This window comes from Mustela nivalis (assembly GCF_964662115.1).
Source record: "Mustela nivalis genome assembly, chromosome: 17".
Lineage (NCBI taxonomy): Eukaryota > Metazoa > Chordata > Mammalia > Carnivora > Mustelidae > Mustela > Mustela nivalis.
This window is the reverse complement of record NC_139036.1, coordinates 33,111,352-33,129,224: the sequence shown is the minus strand read 5'-3', so window position 1 is coordinate 33,129,224 and position 17,873 is coordinate 33,111,352.

Sequence of the window (17,873 nt, the reverse complement as noted above, 5' to 3'; positions counted from 1 at the left end):
GACTTCCCAACCTCCAGAACTGTGAGAAATAAATGCTTGTTGTTTATAAGCCACCCAGCTTATGGCATTTTTGCTCTAGCAGCTCAACTGGACTAAGACAGACGAAGCACGTTATATCCGTGTTGTCCTGCAGGTCATGTCATGGGCTGAAAGACAGTTTCAGCTTGCTGAGAACATCGCCGTCCATCCCGCCACTTGTTCGTTCCCCTCTTCCAAGAGGATTCTCATCTTGGTGTCAGTCATAGGGTTTTCATTCTGTGGGATTCGGAGCACCATTAAGAGGCAGGCTGAATGTGATGTTTAGACTGGTGAATAAGGTCACCAAAAATTTAAAAAAAAAAATGTTAGGGTGTATGTGGGTGGGGGAGGTGTGCATGTGTTCAGTAGGTAAGAAAGAAACCCAAAGAAAAGGGTTGAGGTCACTGATGAACCACAGATTATCTCCCAAACATGCTGACCCCTGCATCTAGAGTATTTACTGGTCAACATTCAGGCAGAAGAAAACTGAATCACTGACAAACCTACATTTTCTAATGACATTCTATGTTATTAAACCTTTAATGAAAAAAGCCTGAGCTTATTAAGTCTAGCTTATTAAGCTAATTTTTTGCTCTATTTTTCATTTTATAAAGAGATCCAAATTCAAAGCCTGCACAACAAAGAAGTGCTCATTCCCCTTTATGGTGTAGTGTGTTTGTTTTGTTTACTTTAAATTGGGCTTAAATTAGGCCTCAGAAGGAGAGAATTCATTAAAATCCTGATCTGTGATGTTGGCAAGTTGCCATCTGAAAGTCCTGCATTCCTTTCTTTGATAGGACTCAAAGGAAAAACTCATAAATGCCAAAAAATAAGATTAAGGTTTTTGCTTAATGTGCCAATTTATAATGTTTTCATCAGATTATAAAATCATAAAGTTAGAAAGATAAGGAGGAAAAAGATTAATTCTTGATAGGTAGATTTCCTTTTCCTCGCTTAAAATATACACGGACACTGTGTACGTTCTGTGTGTTTTCTTCTAGAATCTTTCTATGAAGATACCCACAAATCTATAAACACACAGGTGTGTAGTAAAATTGGTATCACACATTGTGCAGACATTTGTATCCTGTTCTTTTTCACCTAATCTTATACCATTGGTGTAATATACCAATATACCAAGGTACCATTATACCATTATACCATAATACTGTAATGGCATAATATACCATTTTACCATTGTTATTGCTCCTGCCATGGAATGCTATTTTAAAAGAGGATTTTTTAACATGGCTACATACTACCCATCATAGATTAGACATAAATCATCATTCATTGAAGAGCCCTTATCCCTGCCAGTATGTACTCTTTCTAGTGAGTCAGCATCATAAGTCATGTATGAACAGTAACCAGGTTTAACCATAAATTTGGAATCCTGTATCTCTTTAGATTCTTAGAAATGGCTCATGGGATACTTCTTGTGAAATGCCCCCCCCACACACACACACACGACATTTGTTACTGGGTGACTCCCATAAGAGGGGACACGGGCCAAGATTTCTCCCCACCGTCATCAGCCTTAAGCATCATTCATTTCAATCATGCCAATTTATGTGGGTCCTTTGCACACTTTTATACCAGTGTTAGTGTTCATATAATTAGAATCTTTTTTTTTTTCCTTTTCTAATTTAGGGCTATTCATCTTTCATTCTGTTGGTTTGTAAATGGGTTTTCCAGTTTGTCGGACACCGTTACATTTTGTTTTTGGTGTTGGTGACAAGTGACTTACATTTTTTGGTAGCTGGGTATAACCAGCTTCCATTGGATAGATCAACAACCTTTTCAACAACCTCTCCTGTTGCTTTTATGCTAGCAGTCCTCGTCTGTCCCTGATTAGTTTACTCTCTGCCAGTGCTTTATTCTGGTGTTTAAATTTTTTGAAAAAATATTTTATCTATATAAAATTCATCTTCTGGGAACTATAAAATAAGGATCTAACTTGATTTTTCTCAAATTGATTTAATTACATCAAATTAGTGTTTGAATATTTGCTTGTTCTAAGGACTAAAGTAACCAAAGACTTTTTAGTTATCTCAGGGAAGCCTGAAATGTCATAGGTCCCATCCTGGATTGTATCTAAGAGACTAGGAAAGAATTCACCCTTCAGATGGGTTTGCAGGAGCAGCCCTTGGAGCAGAATCAGGTCATTTTCTGTTCCATCATTCAAATGCTGATGCTCAACATGACAGATACTGTAAACAAGAAAAAAGAAAAAAGTCATTAAGGGGGTCAAGCAAATTGGGAAAGTGCAAATCATGCCTCTGTTAAAAAACCTGTAAAGGAAATTAAGAGAAATCGGTTTCTGAGCGGGCCTTTTGCCTCCCCAAAGCCCTTATTTAAATAGTGAGTATTAATCATCAGACCATAAAACTCAATGGACACAAAGAATAGAACACTGTAACATTTTTCTGTGACTTGTTTAATACTTAGCCAGAGCCTTCATTCTGTCTGATGTAGAACACGTTGGCTATTAAATCAGATAGATCAGTCAATTAGTTAAGTGATTTTCTTTCCAGGTACTTCAGGCTAAGATTTCATCCCTGTTCTGCTCATCCCGCCCCCAAAGTGGCATCTAACTTTGAGGGGAACTTTGGCGGGGTGCGGTGTCTGGTCTACAGCTCGCCTCCCATGTCTGATGGAATTTGTTGGGGTGTAATGCACCATGTATACACTGGTCACTACCTTGGGTTCCTTCTGTATCTATCAGCGTGTATGCTCCATTGTGCCTTGTCTCCAGAGAACAGACCCACAGAGGTCATCATCCTCACTCTGATGGCCCAGCTCCTCTGTCAGCCCCACTGTGCCCCCCTAAGGGGCATGTGGAACTTTGGGCCACTATGCTGTGTGCCTCTCAGGTGTCCTGAGCCTTTTGGGTGTGGGGGGTGGGAAGGGCGCCCTCTCCACTGACACCTGCCCCGTCCCCATTTGTAAACTACTTTCCAAAGTGGGGATACAAGACTTCTCTGAAGCAATGCTCCCCGCGCAGGCTTTATCTAGGGAAGAAAATACAGATCTCCTCTTCCTGGATGTGCCCCTATTTCTCTGGGCTCTGTTCTGCCATCATGGGATGGTTCCAGGCTGATTCAGGGACAGAAGGAAAGGGACAGACCCATCTCTAGGGACGACTGTCAGCTAGGCTCCTTTATCCAATGGAAGCTCCTCTTCACCCAGGCTGTGACCTTTTTCTAGAGAAAGTTGTAGAGGGAATTAACTCTTTATCTGGCTTCCTTCAGAGTTCTAGCCTTTAAAAACAAGACAGAACACCACCTCATCTCACGCCTCCCCTGCAAAAATAAAAGGCCTTAGATTTTAAGAATAGTGCCTCTGGGGACGCCTGGGTGGCTCAGTTGGTTGAGCAGCTGCCTTCGGCTCAGGTCATGATCCCAGCGTCCTGGGATCGAGTCCCATATCAGGCTCCTTGCTCTGCAGGGAGCCTGCTTCTCCGTCTGACTCTGCCTTCCACTCTGTCTGCCTGTGCTCGCTCTCGCTCGCTCTCTCTGACAAATAAATAAAATCTTTAAAAAGAAAAAAAAAAGAAGAATAGTGCCTCTGCTCTGAGTTTTAAGAGTCTTGTTTGGAACTTTTTTTTTTTTTTTTTTAAACAAGCAAAGAAAGAATTTGCCTCTATTCTAAGTCTCCCTTCTGACAGTGTTCTCTGAAGCACTCAATCCTAAGTCAATAGAGATAGGATCATGGTGGGAAGCAGGAAAACAAACCTTATTTAATATTTCTAAGTTTTAATCTGTAATGTGTGTGTGTGTTTCCAGTCTCCAGTTATCTAACAAAAGTTACCACATGTACACCCACTTCCCTCCGCTCGGAGCCAACAAGAAGCAAGCCAGCCGTTCTACAGTTTCCTGAGCTGAAGGGTGGGGAAGGAGACTCTCCCGCAGACATAGACTCATCCATCAATTACCAACAAGTGCACTTCTAAGTGAGCTGACGTGATGGAGGTTGGGGGGTCGGGGGGTGGGGGACAGATTTCTTCCAGATCTTTGGTTTCCTACACCAGAAGTACCCCCAGGAACAAAGGGTGGAAATAAGGGCAGTCTTTTTTTTTTTTTTAAAGCTTTTACTTATTAATTTGACAGAGAGAAATCACAAGTAGACAGAGAGGCAGGCAGAGAGGCAGAGAGAGATAGGGAAGCAGGCTCCCCGCTGAGCAGAGAGCCCGACGCGGGACTCGATCCCAAGACCCTGAGATCATGACCTGAGCCAAAGGCAGCGGCTTAACCCACTGAGCCAGCCAGGCGCCCCTGGAAATAAGGGCAGTCTTACTCAGAGGAAACTATTGGTGGGATCAGAACCATATTTAAGCATTCAGAAAGTTACCTGTTTCCATGTAGTTTTAATTTTATAAATTCGACAATGTGTATTGAATGACCAAGAAAAAAAATTATATCTGCATGGACCCTACGTATTGGACAGTGAGCACATTTTAACCTTATAACAACAACAACAACAAAAAAGGCAGATTAGTCTGCCTCCAACCTGAAATGACTTTGGGATTGTCAGAGAAGTGAACTGGGGAGAATGAGTTCCCGCCTCTGTTCATTAATCAGTTTGAGGTGTCTTAATTAAATTCTCCTCTGAGGCTCAAGAAGGTGAAGAGGGACTATAAGGTATAACTTGAACAAAATTCTCCCACAACCACAATACAAATAGGGAGAAATAATCTCTGGATCTTTCTGACACAAAAGGAAAGTGGAGTTTTTTCCTGTCATACATTCTCTGTTTGAAGGACTGATGTGTAGGAAAGAAACTAGATTTATGTAAGGTTCTTATTCCACAAAGCAGAATTGGGCTTAAGTTTCAGTATATATATATATATATATATATATATATATACACACACACACAAGTTTCAGTTTATGTGTATATATATATATATATATATATATATATATATATATATAAACTTACCTTCATTTTTCACATTAGCATCAAGGGAGCAAAGCAGAAACCAGGGAGAAGATAAGATGAGAGACATATGGTTACTGCTATGGGTAGAAGTGATGATCCACAGTAATTTGATATCATATCCCCAGTAGAATCATCAGTCCCTAAATTCTCTGGTTCCTGCCTTCCCCCTCGAAGGTCCTGCAAGGGATAGGGCTCACTCATTTGCTTCTCACTGCTGTCTTGCCATTCTGTCATGCTGTGACTTCAGTTTACCATATGGTAACCTTGACCATCAGACCTCTTCTTGACCACCTCTGCTGCATTCTTTTTTTGTTTTGGCTTTAAAAAAAGAAATTGTATTGCCATGGCTTATCTTTTCCACTTTTATTGTGATATAATAGACATACAACATTGTTGTATGTATTGTTCTAAGATATACAACATAGTAACTTTATATATATATATATATCAAAGTGATTACCAATATAAGTTTAGTTAACAATAGCAACAACCTCATAGCAATAACAATCACCTCATAGCAATAGCAAATATTGGAAAGGATGTGAGGAAAGGGAATCTTTGTGCACTGTTTGTGGGAATCCTCTGCTGCATTCTCAACCTTAGGGCTGTCATTACCCTAAATTGGCCTTCCCAAGGACATAGGAGAAGTTTCTCTCCCCAGGAATATTTTTTTAATATTTTAATTTTATTTATTTATTTGACAGACAGAGATCACAAACAGGCAGAGAAAGAAGGGGAAGCAGGCTTCCCTGCTGAGCAGAGAGCCCAATGAGGGGCTCAATTACAGGACCCCGGGATCATGATCTGAGCTGAAGGCAGAGGCTTTAACCCACTGAGCCACCCGGCAGCCTCTTCCCCAGGAATATTATAACTTCTTGGGGCAACGGCGCTACAGGACCCAGATGAGCAGCCTGCAGTTGAAGATCATGAAAGCCTGCTACGAGGCCTACCGTACCCCGACCATGCAGGAGTGTGAGGTGCTGGGGGAGGAGATTGGGCTGCCCAAGAGAGTCATCCAGGTCTGGTTCCAGAATGCTCGTGCCAAGGAAAAGAAGGCCAAACTGCAGGGGGCAGCAGCTGGCGGGGCTGGGGGCAGCAGTGAGGGCCCCCTGGGACTAGCATGGCTTTTGTCATTTTCAAAGAGAGAGGGGGAAGCAAGTCCCAAGGACTAGCTTGGCTTTTGTCATTTTCATTCATTCATTCATTCATTCATTCTTTCTTTCTTTCTTTCAAGGAGGAAAACAGATATATTCAACAAATATTTGTATTCAACAAATTCTCTCATTCAACAAATATTTGATTAGCAGCTACCACATGCCTGGCATTGGGCTTGAAACTAGGGGGCACAGTGGAGAACAAGACAATAATGGTCACTGACCTTATGGAGCACATAGTCCAATGTTCTAATTATCTTCCTTTTCCAATAAACTTCTGATAATCTCATATGCAGAAGAGCATCTGGAGGGCACCTTGAGGCTCACACTCAAAAGCATTCGTTGCCACCAGTGACTACCCAGCATCTCAGAACCTTCTTGTCTCTCCACCTGGCGAAGTGGAGGAAATACCTTTTCACCAAGGTATTTTCCCCCTACTTAACTTTCTCAAATGTTTTAATCCCCATGTCACACAAACCTACTGTCCATTCCACTTCTCACGACTTTTTTTCCAAAAGGGATAAAGAGTCATTATGAAAATGGAATTTCATCAGCCCAAATTGGTCAGTCATATTGATTATGTTATATTTAATCTACAGATTTGAATATTCATGTTAAAAAACTTTATAGGCAAAAAAAAAAAAAACAACTTTATAGGCAATGAACAATGAAGTTCATGGTCAGCATAATAGATAGAGGGTACATTTTGTATATTTTGCATATTTTTTCTCCTACTGAATAGTAAGGAACCTATTCACAATTTTAGAGAAGAGTGACAACATCACTTTTATACTTCCCATCCTACAAAATGTATTTACTATTTACAGAGCTTTGAAAATGGGAATACTTAAGCAGAATTGGGGTAAACCATAATGGGTCTCCAACTTAAAGGGGAAAACACTTTCTCTTCAGGATAATGCTTTTACCTTCCATAAAGCGGTGTATTGCAGGTACAACCAGCATTCCCTTTCTTCTTAAAGGATTTTCTGATTAAAATATAGAAAGTCAGAACTCTAATTTTACCTTGTACATAATTACATACTCTAGTCATGGTTAAAAACATTTGTGGGGTTTTTTTTATGTTAAGATTTATTTATTTATTTTAGCGAGAGAGAGAGAGAGAGAGAGAGAGAGAGCATGCATGTGAGTGCACAAATGGGAAGGGGCAGAAGGAGAGGGAGAATCTCAAGCAGACTCCCTGCTGAGCACAGAGCCCAACATAGGCTTGATCTCATGACTCTGAGATCACAACCTGAGCTGAAATAAAGAGTCCTGAGCTTAACCAACTGTGCCACTCAGGTGCGCCAAAACATTTGTATTTCTGAGCATCATTCCGTGAGATGGAGAGGCTAGATCATCTGGTTTCCTGATGACAAGCACCTCTGAGTTGGTGTCAAAAGTCAGGCTTAGGGGCGTCTGGGTCACTCAGTGGGTTAAGCCTCTGCCTTTGGCTCAGGTCATGATCTCAGGGTCCTGGAATTGAGCCCTGCATTGGGCTCTTTGCTCCGCAGGGAGCCTTGCTTCCCTCTCTCTCTCTGCCTGCCTCTCTGCCTACTTGTGAGCTCTCTGTCTCTCAAAAAAATAAATCTTTTTTTTTTTTAAGTCAAACGTATTCCTCCTATCTTGAAAACACTCCTTGTATATGTTATGGGAGATAGGTTTTATGGTGGGAGTGAGTGTGTGTTCAGAGCTGGGAAGAAATTGAGAAAGATGTTGCAATGTGGGCATAAACCTTTGTGAAATTTTGATCCTCTGTATTGTCACTGCCTTGCTTACCCCTGTGATGAGACGGTGCTCATGAGGTCAGTAAAACTGACTAAAGATAGTCAAGCAGAACCAGGTTATTCAGGGACCTCAGAGGAGTAACAGCTGTGAATAGGACATCCTATGGTAGTGACAACAAAAGAGAAAGCTGGCATGACTGTCTTGAATGCATAGGTGTAAAAATGATGCCTAGAAATAGCCTAATTCTCTGCAGTGACTTTATTGACTAAAGGCAGAATCATCTGGGGACGCCTGGTGGCACATTTGGTTAAGCTGCTGCCTTTGGCTCAGGCCATGATCCCAGGGTTCTGGGATAGAGTCCCACATTGGGCTCCTTGCTCAGTGAGGAAACTGCTTCTCCTTCTCCCTCTGCCTGCTGTTTCCCTGCTTATGCTCACTCTCCCTCTCTCTCTCTATGACAAATAAATTAATAAATCTTAAAAAAAAAAAAAAGGTAGAGTCATTTGAGTGGAAGAAACAATGAAGTACACCTGAGAATTCTGAGTTTGTCAGCAAAATCAATGCAGAAATATGATATGGAAAATTTTCCTGGGCACAGGAAAAAGCTAAGTTGATTCCGGATTAATAGATATTAACTCATGCAAAGGAAGACTATGGCTATAGATGGGGTTTGGTCAGCCAAAAAAAGTGTAGATAAATTGGGATCAGAGAGGCAAAACTTGGTATCGTGTGCTCAGTCTTACCCAGGGGAAAGAGGTTGTATATCTGGAAGATATACCACAGTCTGCCTATCCTTCAAGGAATCACACAGCACATTTGTTAAGAATGTCTCTAGAGGGGCCTCTGGGTGGCTCAGTGGGTTAAGCCTCTGCCTTTGGCTCAGGTTATGATCTCAGGATCCTGGGATCGAACCCCACATCGGGCTCTCTGCTCAGCAGGGAGCCTGCTTCCCCCTCTCTCTCTGCCTGCCTCTCTGACTACTTTTGATCTATCTCTCTGTCAAATAAATAAATAAAATCTTTAAAAAAAAAAAAAAAAGAAGAAGAAGAAGAAGAAGAATGTCTCTAGAGTTGGAATAACCTAATTGGAACACCATGACCCTAGCTTACTTACCTACTTACTTGCTTACTTATTTACTTAATTACTGTCTGGAACAAGATACTTAAATTTTCTGAACGTTGGTTTCTTCATATGTAAAATCAAAATAATAGTAACAGTTTCTTGTTGCTTTTTCTTCCTGGGAATATGGTGAGACTACATTTCACAGTGTCTCCTGAACATTGAGCAGTGGCCATCGAACTAACTTCTAGCCAGTAGTATATGAGCAAAAAGAGTCTGCAACTCCTCCAGGCCTGACCCATTAAAAACTTCCTATATTCAAACTTCCATCCTCTTTACTTTCCCACTGGTTAGATGTGGTAGAGCTTCTAACATCCTGGATACCTGAGTGACTGTGTGGAGCAGAGGCCCTCTACCAACCTGGAACCACTTAGACTACATGTATGATTAAAAAATTAAATTCTTGTGTAAACCATTATTCCTTTGGAGACATATTTGATATAGCAGCTAACCATCTTAACCAGTACACCGTTGATTGTCTTGTTGAATTAAAAGAGACGAGTCCATGTATAACATGTAGGATACTGCCAGCACAGAGAAAATGCTTAAAAATTGTAGCTTATGCTGAGTGAAATAAGTCAAGCAGAGGGTGTTGAATATCATATGGTTAAACTTATTTGTGGAGCATAACAAATAACATGGAGTATATGGGGAGATGGAGAGGAGAAGGGAGCTGAGGGAAATTGGAAAGGGAGGTGAACCATGAGAGACTATGGACCCTGAAAAACAACCTGAGGGTTTTGAAGGGGCGGGGGGTGGGAGGTTGGGGAACCAGGTGGTGGGTATTGGGGAGGTACGTATTGCATGGAGCACTGGGTGTGATGCAAAAACAATGAATACTGTTACGCTGAAAAGAAATAAAAATAAATAAATAAAAGATATATATAGATATATATTCATCAGTGATATTGGTCTGAAATTCTCCTTTTTGGTAGGGTCTTTGCCTGGTTTGGGGATCAGGGTAATGCTGGCTTCATAGAAAGAGTCAGGAAGTTTTCCTTCTGCTTGAATTTTTTGAAACAGCTTCAGGAGAATAGGTGTTATTTCTTCTTTGAAAGTTTGGTAGAATTCCCCAGGGAATCCATCAGGTCCTGGGCTCTTGTTTTTTGGGAGGTTTTTGATCACTGCTTCAATCTCGTTACTACATATTGGTCTATTCAGGTTGTCGATTTCTTCCTGGTTCAATTTTGGTAGTTTATAGTTTTCCAAGAATGCATCCATTTCATCTAGGTTGCTAAGCTTATTGGCATATAACTGTTGATAATAACTTCTGATGAATATGGATGCTAAGATTTGCAATAAGATCCTAGCCAACAGGATCCAGCAGCACATTAAAATGATTATCCACCATGATCAGGTGGGATTCATCTCTGGGCTACAAGGATGGTTCAACATTCACAAATCAATCAATGTGATACAACACATTAATATGAGAAAAGAGAAGAACCACATGGTCCTCTCAATTGATGCAGAAAAAGTATTTGACAAAATCCATCACCCATTCCTGATTAAAACGCTTCAAAGTATAGGGATAGAGGGAACATTCCTGAACCTCATCAAATCTATCTATGCAAGACCCACAGCAAATATTATCCTCAATGGGAAAAAGCTTGCAGCCTTCCCGTTGAGATCAGGAACAAGACAAGGATGCCCACTTTCACCACTCTTGTTCAACATAGTACTAGAAGTCCTAGCAACAGCAATCAGACAACAAAGAGAAATAAAAGGTATCCAAATTGGCAATGAAGAAGTCAAACTCTCTCTATTTGCAGATGACATGATTCTTTATATGGAAAACCCAAAAGACTCCACCCCCAAACTACTAGAACTCATACAGCAATTCAGCAACGTGGCAGGATACAAAGTCAATTTGCAGAAATCAGTGGCTTTCTTATACACTAACAATGAAAATACAGAAAGGGAAATTAGAGAATCTATTCCATTTACTATAGCACCAAGAACCATAAGATACCTGGGGAAAAACCTAACAAAAGAGGTAAAGGATCTGTACTTGAGGAACTGCAGAACACTCATGAAAGAAATTGAAGAAGACACAAAAAGATGGAAGACCATTCCATGCTCTTGGGATTGGAAGAATAAACATTGTTAAAATGTCTATACTACCTAGAGCAATCTATACTTTTAATGCCACTCCGATCAAAATTCCACCAGTATTCTTCAAAGAGCTGGAGCAAATAATCCAAAAATTTGTATGGAATCAGAAGAGACCCCGAATTGCTAAGGAAATGTTGAAAAACAAAAATAAAACTGTGGGCATCACGTTACCTGATTTCAAGCTTTATTACAAAGCTGTGATCACCAAGACAGCATGGTACTGGCATAAAAACAGACACATAGACCAGTGGAACAGAATAGAGAGCCCAGATATGGACCCTCAACTCTATGGTCAATTAATCTTCGACAAAACAGGAAAAAATATACATTGGAAAAAAGACAGTTACTTCAATAAATGGTGCTGGGAAAACTGGACAGCTATATGTCAAAGAATGAAACTCGACCATTCTCTTACACTGTACACAAAGATAAACTCAAAATGGATAAAAGACCTCAACATGAGACAGGAATCCATCAGACTCCTAGAGGAGAACATAGGCAGTAATCTCTTCAATATCAGCCACAGCAACTTCTTTCAAGATATGTCTCCAAAGGCAAAGGAAACAAAAGCGAAAATAAACTTTTGGGACTTCATCAAAATCAAAAGCTTCTGCACAGCAAAAAAACAAAGAGGCAACGTAATGGGAGAAGATATTTGCAAATGACAGTACAGACAAAGGTTGATATCCAGGATCTATAATGAACTCCTCAAACTCAACACACACGAAACAGGCAAACATATCCAAAAATGGGCAGAAGATATGAACAGACACTTCTCCAATCAAGACATACAAATGGCTATCAGACACATGAAAAAATGTTCATCATCACTAGCCCTCAGGGAGCTTCAAATTAAAACCACACTGAGATACCACCTTACACCAGTTAGAATGGCCAAAATTAACAAAACAGGAAACAACATGTGTTGGAGGGGATGTGGAGAAAGGGGAACCCTCTTCCACTGTTGGTGGGAATGCAAGTTGGTGCAGCCTCTTTGGAGAAAAGTGTGGAGATTCCTCAAGAAATTAAAATAGAACTTCCCTATGACCCTGCAATTGCACTCCTGGGTATTTACCCCAAAGATACAGATGTCGTGAAAAGAAGGGCCATCTGTACCCCAATGTTTATAGCAGCAATGGCCACAGTCGCCAAACTATAGAAAATTACCAAGATGCCCTTCAACGGACGAATGGATAAGGAAGATGTGGTCCATATACACTATGGAGTATTATGCCTCCATCAGAAAGGATGAATACCCAACTTTTGTAGCAACATGAATGGGACTGGAAGAGATTATGCTGAGTGAAATAAGTCAAGCAGAGAGAGTCAATTATCATATGGTTTCACTTATTTGTGGAGCATAACAAATATCATGGAGGACAAGGGGTGTTAGAGAGGAGAAGGGAGTTGGGGTAAATTGGAAGGGGAGGTGAATCATGAGAGCCTATGGACTCTGAAAAACAATCTGAGGGGTTTGAAGTGGCGGGGGGGTGGGAGGTTGGGGTACCAGGTGGTGGATATTATAGAGGGCACAGATTGCATGGAGCACTGGGTGTGGTGAAAAAATAATGAATACTGTTTTTCTGAAAATAAATAACAATTTAATAAAAAATAAGATATATATATATAAATTTTTTTAAAAATTGTAGCTCATTATTTTTTATTCTCAGCTAGCCCAGACCTCTTTGAGGCTGGTGAAGGCTTCAAGATGGAAATTGATAAATCAGACTCAGCTGAAGTTTCTTTAGTCAAAAAGCACAACACAGGCTATAAACGAGATGAAAAATACATGTTGGCGTGAGTGAAGAGGTCTCCAATGCCTTCCTTTTCTTTTCAAGTGACATACCAAAGATGGGCTCAACAGCACACACAGAGTGAGGGAGTTTCAAGTCAGAAGAACCCAGAACTGCACATTCGTTGTCTTCATCACTTTTGACTTGGGATTAGGAGGTGAAGTGGAGGGAGAGGCTACATCAAATCATGTCTGTAACATGTCATTTGAGCTTAGTTTTACATTTTTTTTCATGCACGGGTATGTAATGTTCTTCCTTCCATATGTCATTTCCTACCATTCCACTGGGTCTACTAGAGTTTTCAACACAACAGAGCAAGCTACAATCCTCTTGGCTCGCCTACCATCCTTCTGGCTTTCCTTGATTTCCAAATCACCATGGATTCCAATTAGCTTCCCTGCCCTCTGCAAGTAAAAACTAAAGTCCAGGAGTGAGAACACAAGCACTGGCCACAAGAAAGGAAATCCATATTACACATGAATTTATTAACATCATCAGTTGTCCATCATCCAGGTCATAATTTTTTTATCCACCATCCTGCATTATTTTTTTCTTGACATTTACAATTATTTAAAATTCCATTTTTTTATTTATTTGCCTACTTATTTATTATGTACCTCTTCCTACTGATGTAAATCTATGAGGACGAAGACTTTATCTTCTTTGCTGCTATAGCCCAGCATTCAAAACCAGTGTGCCAATCACCAAGTAGATACAAAGAAGCTTTTTTTTTTTTTTTCAAACGAATAAATGAATTTGTTGAATGTATGTTTGTCAGGGGTTGGGTTTCCTGGATCTGTTCAATTCTTGAGGACTGATCGAAGAGTTTCTAGACCAACAAAGCTAATTACTGGTCCCAGACCAGATCTGGTACCAAGACAAGATTACTTTGTGGGAATGTGTCTGGATATCCAGACAGTGGAATCTTCAAGCAAAGTGACTCTAGACAACAATAAAGATATTTGGGGATGGAAATTTGTACATCACCCAACTGAAGATGAATCTAGCTTATTGTCACTCCATTTATTGCAATTTATTATTCTCCTTTTCAGTATTAGGATAAGATTAGAGCCCTTGTGCTTGCTTAGCCTGGAAGGGGAAATGCTAAGATGAGATATAATCTGCTCACTAGAATAAATCTTGTCAGATTCATCTCATGTCTTTTTTGGTTAGGATCATTAAACTGATGGATCTGGGGAAATGTTTTACAATGAAGGATTTCATCGGGTCTCTCAGGTTATCCTCAGAGATAAGAGGGGAAGTAGTGGGAAGCTAGCCTATGATTGAATGGCAATCCCCAGAGGATGCAGCAGGGGTCTTTGGTGATGGATTTCAATGGATTTGGTATGAATACCTGGAATACATAATGATCGAACCTGTGGATCAAAGACAGAGGGAGAAATAAGAACTAACACACAGGTGACAGAATCAGGTCCCACAGATTTCTTACTGAGCTGTAAAAATGGACCAAATATAGCAAGACTGAATTTAACAGAGGTAAGTATCAAGGCATGCACTTGGTTTCAGCATATTAATCACATATTCTGCCCAAAACTAAATTCCTTTAAATTGACCAAACCATTCCCAAGCTGCACAGCGAATATCCTGGAAAACTCAGTCCCTGACATCTTCCAAGAGCACAGGTCCAGAGTCCTATTTCCCAAGGTCATGGCTAATTCACTTTTTTTACCCAGTCTGCTATCAAGGCTCTTGATGCTCTGCTCCATTTTTTAAAAGATTTTTTATTTATTTGAAAGAGAGTGACCAAGAGACAGAAAGCTTGAGTGGTGGGAGGAGCAGAGGGAGAGGGAGAAGCAGACTCCCCGCTGAGCGGGGAGACCAACACGCCTCTGGGATCATGACCAGAGCTGAAGGTAGACCCTTAACTGACTGAGCCTCCTGGACGCCCCTCTTTCTCCTTTTCTTGACATTGGCTGAGCGCTTGCCCTTTGGCTCCGACCACGAGCTCCCCTCTGCTACTATGATCCCATTTTCTCTGCTTTGGCCCCATCTGGTTTATACTCTAGCTCCTTTGAGCCCAGTCCCCAGGACCATATCAGCACCTTCTCTGACCACAGAATGCTTGAAGCATTCACCAGTCTTGGTACACATGAGGAAAATGAAGGCCCTTGGTTTGCTAGAAGTACAACACAAATAGTCTAACCATCAGACAGGTTAACAAAACATCAACATAAACTTGAGTCATATTGCCATATTCATGGTGCAAGGAGTTAGGCTGCTGCCGCTCTCTGCTCTGTGATAGTCAGACCACATCTTGAGATAGGACTTGCTTCTATGTATTAAACATGCTGGTGTGTCTTGAGAAATAAAGGTGAAAGGACTTAAAACCATATCCTCTGAATGAATGTTCCCCCTTTATTCCCAGGGAGTTTCAAAAGTAAAACTTTGCTGAATACAAAGATATACCCATTGCAGACAATTTGGAGAAGACAGATAAGCATAAAGGTATGTGTATCTTCATTCTTTTTTTTTCTGTTCCTTAATCTTATGTATATATATTTATTTATGACATTGATTCATACTTTATTGCTACCTTTTGTACTTTATAATATATTAAGGTGTTTTGACCATGAGAATGAATATTACTCTATAGAAAGTTTATTGAAGAATGTATGTAAGAACTTTTTAAAAGTACAGAGAGGGGATTTTTGTTTTTCAATGTTGAGAAAATATCATGTAGAACTCCATGCTAATTTGGATGTTTTTAATTTTTAATTTTTATTTTAAGGTTTTGTTTATTTATCCAATGGAGAGAGATCGCAAGTAGGCAGAGAGGCAGGCAGAGAGAGAGAGAGGAGGAAGCAGGCTCCCCGCTGAGAGCCTGACGCAGGGCTCGAACCCAGGACCCTGGGATCATGACCCGAGCCGAAGGCAGAGGCTTTAACCCACTGAGCCACCCAGGCGCCCTTGGATGTTTTTTAAAAGGAAAAGATAAATTATCAAAATTGGCCCAAAAAGATTCCACTTGGCTCTGTCTCTACCTTGAGGCTGTCTGAATGAAGACCCTTGTCCACCTGGTCACACACTCCCCACCTTTGGCACGGTTTTACCCTCTCTCTAGGGGAGAGGAAGGTGCCCTCCATTTGCCGTGCTCCATCACCTCTCTGCTCTGTGAGTTATGTCAGGTGGCTGGCTTGGAGAAGTGCCAAAGGAACAATAAACACTGTTCTCAAACTGGCTGAAGAAGGCTCTAACTCCTGGTGATTTCAGGCTGGTCTCCAAGCTGCTTACCGAAGTTAGAAGTGGGGACAGAGCTCTGAGGGAATTCCATTCGCCTGCCACCTTTCCAGACTCATTGCTGCCCCCCCCCCAGCTCATCAGCTCTCACCTTCTCCCCCTGGGAAGGAACGGAAGAGAAGATGAGCTATTACTGATGAGAAGATGGAAGTCTACTATCTCTCCCTGATCCCGGCTTCCTCTCATAATGTACGAAAACTGGCGCCTGGGTGGCTCAGTGGGTTAAAGCCTCTCTGCCTTCCGCTCAGGTCATGATCCCAGGGTCCTGGGATCGAGCCCCACATCGGGCTCTCTGCTCCGCGGGGAGCCTGCTTCCTCCTCTCTCTCTCTCTCTGCCTGCCTCTCTGCCTGCTTGTGATCTCTGTCTGTCAAATAAATAAATAAAATCTTAAAAAAAAAAAAAGGAAACAACAGATGTTGGCAAGGATGGGGAGAAAGGGGAGCCTTCTTGCATTGTTGGTGGGAATGCAAACTGGTACAGCCACTCTGGAGAACAGTTTGGAGGTTCCTCAAAGGTTAAAAACAGAACTACCCTATAATCCAGCATTGCGCTATAGGTATTTATACAAAGGATACAAAAAACTCAGATTTGAAGGGGTACATGCACCCAGTGTTTATCAACAATAGCCAAACTATGGAAAGAGCCTGAATGTCCATCAACTGAGGAAACAATAAAGAATATGTGGTGTATATATATATATATATATATATATATATATATATTATATAATATATATATATATTAGAATATTACTTAGCCATAAAAAAAGAATGGAAAAAAAAAGAATGAAATCTTGCCATTTGCAGTAATGTGGATGGAGCAAGAATGTATTATGCTAAGCAAAGGAAGTCAGAGAAAGGCAAATTCTGTATGGTTTCGCTCATATGTGGAATTTAAGAAACAACACAGATGAAGATATGGGAGGGGGAAAAAGAGAGGGAAGCAAACCATTAGAAACTTTAATGATGGAGAACAACATGAGGATTGATGGAGGGTGGTGGGTGGGGGATGGGCTAGAAGGGTGATCGGCATTAAGGAGGGTTGTTATTATGAGCACTGGATGTTGTGTGTAAGTGTTGAATCACTGTGTTCTACTCCTGAAATTAATATTACACTGTATGTTAACTAACTAGAACTTAAATTTAAAAAAAAATGTTTTAAGGGAAATATAAACATCTCAATTTTTAAAAAAATAAACTTAATTAAAAAAAAAAAAAGCTCTATTGCATATAGAGTAATTAGCATGGTGCCTGGCATATAGTAAGCTCTCAGATGTTAGCTATTATTATTTTACCAGTTTTGCATGCAATTCATAAAACATTTTTCCCAAATCAGCAGCAATTTCTCAGAAATATTTGGTAAGTAATTCCCTTTGGGGACTATGAAAATAGAGAAAATATAAAGGAGAGACTCTCAATAAGCTGCTTATAAATAGTTAGGCATTGTCTTTGTCTGCTCTAGGAAAACAGCACAGACGGGGTGGCTTATAAACAACAGAAATTTATTGTTCACAGTGCCGGAGGCTGGCAAGTCCAAGATCGGGGTGACAGCATGGTGGCCTTCTGGTGAGGATCCCCTTCCTGTTAGAACAGGTGCCTTCTTGCTGTGTCCTCACACAGTAAGACGGGGTAAGGATCTCTCTGGAGCCTCTTATAAGGCACTAATCCCATTCCTGAGGACTTCATTCTCATGTCCAAAGCACCTCCCAAAGGTCCACTTCCTAATACAATTTTAGGGAGGATAGGATTT